This window comes from Octopus bimaculoides, chromosome 3 (genome assembly GCF_001194135.2).
Source record: "Octopus bimaculoides isolate UCB-OBI-ISO-001 chromosome 3, ASM119413v2, whole genome shotgun sequence".
Lineage (NCBI taxonomy): Eukaryota > Metazoa > Mollusca > Cephalopoda > Octopoda > Octopodidae > Octopus > Octopus bimaculoides.
In genome coordinates this window covers 64,063,141-64,072,932 of record NC_068983.1, presented here as the reverse complement: position 1 = coordinate 64,072,932, position 9,792 = coordinate 64,063,141, and positions in this window count along the sequence as shown.

The window sequence follows — 9,792 nt, the reverse complement described above, 5'->3', positions numbered from 1 at the left end:
AAATAAGCAACACGGATTTCAAAGGCAATTGCAGTACGCACGTTTCATGCTACTCCAATTTATTTAAGTAATGCGAGCATTACATTAAATGCAATATGAAGAGCAATCTTCAGCTGCACGAAAATGCAGAAAATTACTATATACATACATATATAGGACAGGCTGCTTTCCGTCTCCGTTTACCAAATCCTTGTGAAAGGATTTGGTCGGCCCGAGCCTATCGTAGAAGACAATTGCATAAGGTGCCACCTTGTTAAGATGCCATGCAATGGGATTGAACCCTAAACAGTGTGTTTTAAAAGCAAGTGGCTTAACACACGGTCAGATCTGGATGTATAGTATTTTTTCTATGTTGTAGTAGCTTTCAATTTGCATATGTCGAAACATGATGTTTAATGAAAATTGAAAATGACAGTAACTAAAAATATTACTTAGAAATTAGCATGGAGAAACTGTAATAAGGAAGTAAGCTATGCAGATACATGATGGTGTATGTATATTTGAAAGTGATTCGAATGATTTATTTTGCATAAGAGTAGAATTTGTATGGTCAGTAACCAACATGATGTCCCTGAAATGGATAGGAAAGTTATCTACTGTTGTCAAAATAGGGCCTTTTAGAATTGCTGTAGAAATAATCTTGAAAGCGGGATATGAATGATGGACACGAAAGGATTAAAATTGCCAAAATGAAGGTGAAAAAGGGCGAAGAAAGGAACGTTTCTTGACAGCATCATTTACTGAATTCTGTATTATGCGCAGAAAATAGAAATTGCATGTCAGCTATAGCGGTGGAAATCGGCGTGTGACAAAAGAAGAGGACAGTCTTGTCGAACGTATGAGCCTTAGTCGCTATCACCTTAGTCTGCTGGGTGAGGACAGCTGACACTTTCCATCACACCTAGCAATATAAGCTGTGTGCTTTAATACAACAACAATAACAATAACAACAGCAATAATAATGATAAGAAGAAGAAGAAGAAGAAGAAGAAGAAGAAGAAGAAGAAGAAGAAGAAGAAAGGGGACAGAATAATAATAATAATAATAATAATGAACTAGATAGGATACAACGCATACAAATGAAAGAAAAAATAAAGAAAGAGTACTATAGACGAGTTAGATCAATACTAAAATCAGAGATCAATGCTAAAAACAAGATAATAGGTATTAACACTTTAGCCGTCCCAGTTATAAGTTACAGCTACAATATCCTTAACTGGACACTAAACGAACTATCTAAAATACACAGGAAAACAAGAAGCATAATGACAGGATCTAGGATGCACCACCAAAAATCTGACATAGAAAGGCTATATATACAACGTAGAAAAGGTGGTAGGGGTATTATACAGCTGGAAAACTATTATAAAATAGCCACCATAAGACTGCAAAAATACCTACTTCAGAAGCAAGGAAAACTAATACAAATAGCCACAAAAAAAACGAGCAAAACAAAATACTGTTTTCAGTATTTAAGGAAGGTGACAAATAATAACAAGAAATCATATTACCTAATAAATACGAAGAAGAAGAAGAAGAAGAAGAAGAAGAAGAAGAAGAAGAAGAAGCTATAAAACAAATAAAATCCAAACAAAAACTAGAACAGCAACCAACCATGATAAAACGATGGCAAGAAAAGCCCCTACTTGGTAAATACTGGGCTAAACTAAATGCAAAAGAAATTGACAGAGAAAAATCTCAGCAATGGTTGAGAAGTCCAGGACTCAAAGCAGAGACTGAAGGATTTTTAATTGCTGCACAAGACCAAAGCCTTCCTACCAGATTTTACCAAAAACATATAATGAAAAGAAACATAACAAGTAACTGCAGAATATGTGGCGATGGACAACAAACAATGAATCATATTATCTCTGGCTGCCCAGTCCTGGCTAAGAAGGAATATATTCACAGACACGACAGAGCTGGGACCTATATACACTGAAAGCTATGCCAACACTATGGAATAACAATGGAAAAAAGATGGTATAAACACACGCCAGAAAAAGTCACAGAAAACGAAAAAGCAGCCATACTCTGGGATATGCCAATACACACAGATAGAGAAATAAAGGCCAATAGACCAGATATAGGTGTCAAAGATCACGAAAGAAAAAAATGCTTTCTAATTGATGTGTCAATACCAGCAGATGACCAAAATAAAAACTTGCTAATACAAATTGAAAAAATGTGGCATCTCAAGGCGACTACCGTACCAGTGATTGTAGGATCTCTAGGAATGATACAAAAAGGTACTAAAACTTATTTGAAAATGATACCAGGCTTACCATCCATGCAAGTAGTGCAAAAAATCGCGTTAACTGGAAAAACTCATGTACTGAGAAGAGCATTATCGCTGTGAAAACAACATCCATTCTTGAATTTATTTATTTATTATTTTTTTAAAAATACATATTTTACCTCTGAATTTGCGTGTGAAAACTGGGAATGCATACAATGAACTTCTCTGCCCTAGTATACGGAAAACACTCGGCGAGAAATGGAAGAAAATTTGAAGAAAGAAGACAAAAACAACATAATAATAATGTGAGTTTAGAGGGATATATTATCAGTGCAGACACCGTGGTGACTATCCGTTATGTTCCATGTTACGGTGAACCATTTCGATAAGTATTTAACGTCTATGGCTACTATTAGTTTTTACACGCTCTGTAAAATTCTCCGATGGGTAATTCCGCGTTCACATGTCTTATAAAAATTGGACAAGCTTCAAACGCTACTCAGAAGGAAGACAGCTGCGGCATAACCCACGTCTTACTATCTCAACTTTGGACAATCAGTGTAAACTGTGAAACCGCTTAAATAATTATAGATTATAAAAGCAAAATTAACTATTCTCAGTACATTTTCAACTTCTATTGTATATATATCATATGATGTACACAGTATAAAGATACGAGTTACTAATACTGTCTTGCTCCTAATGCATATCTGAACAGGTCTTTTAGCATTGCTTGTACAAGCTTGGAACGAGGGGATTGCGTGATGAAACAAGGCATATTATAACACCTACCTAGACATGTGTCTTCACATAAAAAGTTATTAGTCGCTCGTACGTAGTGTTCATTAGATGCCATGTCGCTCGTATACTGTAAATATTAAATGATATGTGTGTGTGAGAGTGTGTGTGTGTGTTTCTGCGCGCATGCGCGATTGTTCGTGAGTTTGTCTGTGAGTTGTCTCTGTGTCTGTTTATGTGTCTTTTTGCCTGTTTGTCGTCTTAAACCACAACACTGCAGGACAACCAGCATAACCAGTATGGGAGGGATGAGATGTGTTTGAGTGAAACTTTTCAAAATGTTGCTCCAGCATAGTCGGTGCCCAATGCCTCAAAAATATAAAAAATAAAAATAAAAGTGGTGTATCATAAGCTGGCCAACATCGTCTGTTTCCTTAGAGAATGCACCACACTGTATTAAACTGTCCCACAATAACTCTAGGTACAGGCTTACAAAACAAAAAGTATATTCTCCATTTCCATCTCTCTGTTTCTCTGTTTCTCTGTTTCTCTCTCTCTCTCTCTCTCTCTCTCTCTCTCTCTCTCTCTCTCTCTCTCTCTCTCTCTCTCTTTCTCTCTTTCTTTCTCTCTCGCCCCTAGTAGATAGATGAAATTCCAACTGCTCTGGAGAATGATAAGTTAAACATATAGAAACTTAACACGCAATAGCTTGTCGAACATAATAAACCTGCTACCATTGTTCACGAATAAATTGACAGCTGCCTGTTATCTCAATAGCAATACATAAAGATTATCGTTTTGGCTACACGTGAGCTGAAACTCTAAGGTATAACATTAACTGAACTGTTGGACCAAATAAATTATAGCCATTAAGCAATGTGACAACCCGTTTTAACTGCGACAACTGTAGATTTAAACAGTTATTTTTGCAAGGTTTTTTCAAAAGTTCCCTAAAAATAGGAACGTTTAAGAAAACACGTTGATATACTTAAACTGTCTCAAGACCTTTTCACGCAGAAATTCTTAACATTGACTCTGTTTATGCATGCTTCCTAATTAAGAGCTGACCAATGCTCGGGAGATAACTGATTGAACATAGTGCATAGAAGGCAGAAATAGGGGTGAATGCCCAAGGATGATGAATGATCGAGCGAGAACTAGATGGGAAGTGTGTTAGTAGTGAATGTGCGAGACCAGCAAATTCCAAGGAACAGAACCAAGTGATTCAAAACACAGCATAGTTGTTGGTCGGAGACTGTAATTTGTTCGTTAGTTTCTGAAGGCCGATAATTTTAATGGTCTGGTTTTGCACATGATTCATGATATCATCTTTATAGAAACAGTCCAATCTCAGTACTCCATTCATAGTTTCACAGAGATTGTAGATTTTCAGCAGCTCTTGGTGGCTGGAATAAATTGTCTGGCCTTATACAGGACTATCCTCAAAAATGACGTCAAACTATGGTAAGGATATAATTCTACCATGAGAAATCGTTAGTCACAGTGCTGTTCGAGTTTAAAGAGTATGAGTTCTAGTGGTGTTTTGCTTCATATGACATATATTTGAATTCTTAACTATTAGACAGCTAGCAAATAGTTAACAAAGTGCACCGAAAATTTGGATACTAGAACAACTAAATATTATGAGCGTGATAAAGAGCTGAAACATGAAAACAAAATGCACAAATGTAAAAGAGTCGAATAGAAATTCTAGGTATAAAAATAATTAAATAATTTGATAACAGTATATCTTCCTATCGGTCAATAAATGTACTTCACGTAGATAAAATTAAGCGCTGAAATTGGAACAACAATAAGAACAAAGCAAATCATTTCAAAGCAGAATTACGCATCAATATGGCTATGTTACACGAAATAATATATGCAGCGGCGAAAAAGACGAGTGAAAATTCCTCGTATCAACGGATATAGGAATATCGAGCTCGGACCAAATAATAGTATCTTACTATTTTACTCTATTACTTGTTTCAGTCATTTGACTGGCCATGCTGGAGCAACGCCTTTAGTCGAGCAAATCGACCCCAGGATTTATTCTTTGGACGCCTTGTACTTATTCTATTGATCACTCTTGCTGAACCGCTAAGTTACGGGACGTAAACTCACCAGCATCGGTTGTCAAGCGGTATTGGGGAGACAAACACAAATACACAAACACACACACACACATACATATATATATATATATATATATATATATATATATACATATATACGACGGGCTTCTTTCAGTTTTCCGTCTACCAAATCCACTCACAAGGCTTTGGTCGGCCCGAGACTATAGTAGAAGACACTTGTCCAAGCAAGGTGCCACGCAGTGGGAATGAACCCAGAACCATGTGGTTGGTAAGCAAGCTACTCACCACACAGCCGCTCCTGCGCCTATAGCGATCAAACATACAGTAAAAAGAGAAAATAAACTACGACGAGCTTCAATCGTTCATGAAAACAATGCTGACACGACATAACTACAAACGACACAACAAATATTAGAGAAATATATGCATCTAATTTATACTGACCACCGCAAATTTAATTCTCCAAGGTCAGAGTTGTATACTCAAAGATTTGTCCTATTTAAAATGTATTCTTGTTTCCGCTTCATAATCATATAGTACGGTACCATCTTCTATGAAAAGCAAAGCAGTGGCCTTTCGCAGTACAAATAGTAACAACGTAATAACGTTACTCTTTCAATGATCTTCAGATTAGTGAGTCTGTATGAATATAATACTTATTATCACGTAGTTCAACTGAGAGAGATTGTATCAGGAATATGAATCGCTATGACTTCTTTATTTCAGTAGTCGTCAACACTCGGACAGCTGCTGCTCAAGACTACTGCAGAAACATGAGTCTAAATGGAAATACGAAAAGAATTAGATTTAAAGAAAGTAAAAATAACATTCAGAGTTCAGTCAACGATCCGTGAAATAGATTATTAAATTGTAGCCAAAGCGCTAAGTTCGGTTGCCTTCTTTTATTTTTTATTTATTTAATTATTTATTTATTTATTCTTTAATCTCATATAACTTTGGACTGTTTATTGGAGTCTGGAGCTGACTGTCTTTCGAAATGGTGCGAGTGACATTAAGTAATAAGTAAAAGAAAAGAGTTTTAAAAAGACTTGCATAACAGAAAAAATGCATTAACTATAAATTACTTTCCTTTTTGGTTCATGTAATATCTAATAACATTTTGCATTTAAACTATGAGGAGTTAATTCAATCAGGATTTTAAATATTTTTTTTTCCTATTTATATATGCAAAAAAGTCACATCCAACAAGATAAAATTTAAAATTTAGAATAGAAATCAATATTTTAAAATCTACACAATATGCTACAGATCATAGAAATAGAGATTTGGTTTCTGTACAGAGATAGCATCTCATAATGACGTTGTTGAAATGTGTATCTTCTTCCAAACAAATGCAATTTCAATAAATTTAATTCCGCTCTTTGCTTCCTTTTTACAAAAACAAGCACAAATACACTAAACACACAATTACGCGCTATTTCATAGTCCTTCCTCAATATTTACCAAGATATCTTTCTGCTTACACATATACACAGCGTGCTACACACACATGTAAGTACATGCATACATACATACATGCATGCATACATACATACATACATACATACATACACACACACACACACACACACAAGGGATAGAGATGCAGGTAAAGAAATAGAGATGCACAAAAGAGATAGAGATGAGGTAAAGTCGTAAAGTGTGACAACCGATGCAGACTTTGTGGAGTTCACACTAAAAATACCACCCACATCATAAGCGGTTGTCCAAAAATGTTATCACGTTATTATCTACCGATGATACATGACGTTGCAGCTAGGACACTGTAATGAAATCCACCGGAAGGATAATCCCGAAGGCAAAGAACCCTCATTATGGTAGAAGGCATAGCCACTCATAATAAAAAGGAATACCGGTGGAATGTACCAGTGAAGACCTCAATATAATGTAAGCACAACACACCTGATATGATGATTTGGGACAGACAAGAGAAACTGTGCATAGTTGTGGAAATTAGCTGCCCAGCGGATGTTAGCATAAAGCTGAAGATCAGTGAAAAGAGAACATATCCCAAGGCTCTGGGATATGTAACACACTGCCTAAATACTAATCATGAGAAATTAGGCTTCTCATAATCAGAAAGGAGAGGGCTAATCCGCAGACTACAGATCTAATCCTTCACTGGAACTGTAAAACTCTCCAGAAGTTTATCATTGAAATATATATCAGCATGTCTAAATATGCAAGTATATGCATGGGAATACATACATAAAACATAAAAATTTGCACATACATACATACATACATGCATACATACATACATACATACATACATACATACATACAAACAAACAAAAATACCGCTGTTGAAGTTGAAATTCCAATGAAGAAGCCTTGTATCTCGGTTAGAAAGCGGTTCGATATTGGCAAGAAATCTTGAAATAAACTGAATAATGACATATATATACATACATAAATATATACATGCATATATATATATATATATATATATATATATATATATATAAAGATGAGAAAGTGGTTTCTGTCAGTTTGTCTAAACCTCGAGAACTACCCGACTGACTTCATTCAAATTTTACACATCAATGCATACATATTTGTAATAAACAGTCTACCACTACTACTAATAACTGTTGGGAAACCTTTCAGACCTTACATTCGAACCGGAATCTCAGAAACATTGTCCCCTTACATCTCATTCTCATTTCATTCCCACGACAGGGGAAGTAAGACTTACTTCTCACTACTTGACAATGGAAGATAGTAACAGACATTAACCACATGCTACCTTGTGAAGTGAAATATATTGTCATCCACTTTACCTCTAGCCTTCCTGGCGCACGGTGAGTTCAAATGACTCCACACCACTATAGCACCACTGATATCTTCATCCTTCTAGCTGTCTGCTTTCTTATAAATACGACAAAATTCATGTCCAGGCAACCAACATTCGGAACGCAATTCATAATCGCTGTCTCCTTTCCTCTTACCATATCTCTTGTCTTGTCTTTCACTACATTGCTCTATCAAAGCATTACTGATCAATACATTCATTCATTTTGCTGAATTCGGTACGTAACCTTTTTCATTTGTAAATTGCATCAATTTCCATAAATGCAGCCACACGCGTTTCACTAAGGAAATATGAAAGATTTGGCTGCTATTTCTAGCACGCGCTGTTACCATGTAACAGCTTTTCACAAATCCCTGCTTAGTGGTAGCACGACGTGCTACAAATACCAATCAAATTGGTTAATGTTTACAAGTTCACCTGCATACCAATTCCCAACACTTTTCTTTTTTCCAGCGGATTCCTATGTTTTCCATGACAGATATTCCAATTATGCAAAAATAATATCTTTCATTTTCAATTCTCTGTCCCTACTCCAAATTTTTACATTTTCACTTCTTTCAAAATAATTTCTTACTTCTTCCCTAATGCGGTCACCCAGCAATCTTTTACATTGCTTCAATCACTTTTTTTTCAATTTCTTTCATTAACAATTAGGAAAGAGGATAATTGATACCGAACGAAAACAGTCCCAGTTTTTCCCCTTTTCCTTACGGAAACGAGTGCCAGTGGACGCATTGAAATTTACCGATATTTTTTTTGCTTCTTCATTAATGCGTGCCTACAGACCTGTCCACCATTACGACAGGCCTGATTTGTTCATAACTTTCACATGCAATCCCAAGTAGAAGGAGATTCAGGTCGAACTCTTTTTCGGTCAAAAGCCTAAAGACAGGCATGACCTCCTCGCCTGAGTTTTCCATCTGAAGTTAATCACTCTCATGGAGTTCATACAAAAGGGCAAGTCTTCAAACCCATACAATGTGACACGTACTCAATCGAATGGCAAAACAGCGGCCTTCCGCATGTTCATATCCTACTGACTCTCAACGAGAATCAAATCCACTGACATCGACAAGATAATCTCTACAGATCTTCCTGATCTAGGTTTAGACAAAGTACTATACGAAATAGTTAAAGCAAACATGGTGCATGGTCCATGTGGGCGTGAATTCAACATAGACTCACCATGCTTGAATGACAGCGTATGTTTAGAAAGGTTTCCAAGGAGGTTCCTACAAGAAAGGTGCTGATGGGTATCCATCATACATACGGAGAAAACCAGAAGACGGCGGTTTCACAGCAACTATCGGACAGCACGAGGTTGATAATAGAATGATTGTTACCAACTGCTCACTCATGTCAAAGACTTTCAATGTCCATATCAACGTTGAATTTTGAAACTCCGTTAAGTCCATAAAGTACGTTTGTAAGTATGTGAACAAAGGTTCTGACGCTGCAATGTTTGGACTTCAACAAGAGTACTGTCAGGATGAGATGACGCACTCTCAGGTCGGACGGTACATAAGTAGCTACGAGGCTTTCGGGCGTATATTTTGCTTTCCACTTCAACAAGAACACCTCGCCATTCAACAGCTTGTAGTGCACCTGGAAAACGGTCAAAGACTGTACTTCACCGATGCTAATGCTTCTCTATTGGCAGAGGAACCAAGGGATAGCACGGTCATTGCATTCTTCAAGATATGTCAAGCTGATCCATTCGTATCCACAGATTCCATCGTACTACACTTGGAATGGAAAAACATGGGCCCGAAGTACAATAAATAAATAATATTTATCGCTCTGCATATTGAGTACCTTTTCGTTGCTCATTCCATTACAGAATAGTACATTATATATATATATATATATATATATATATATAT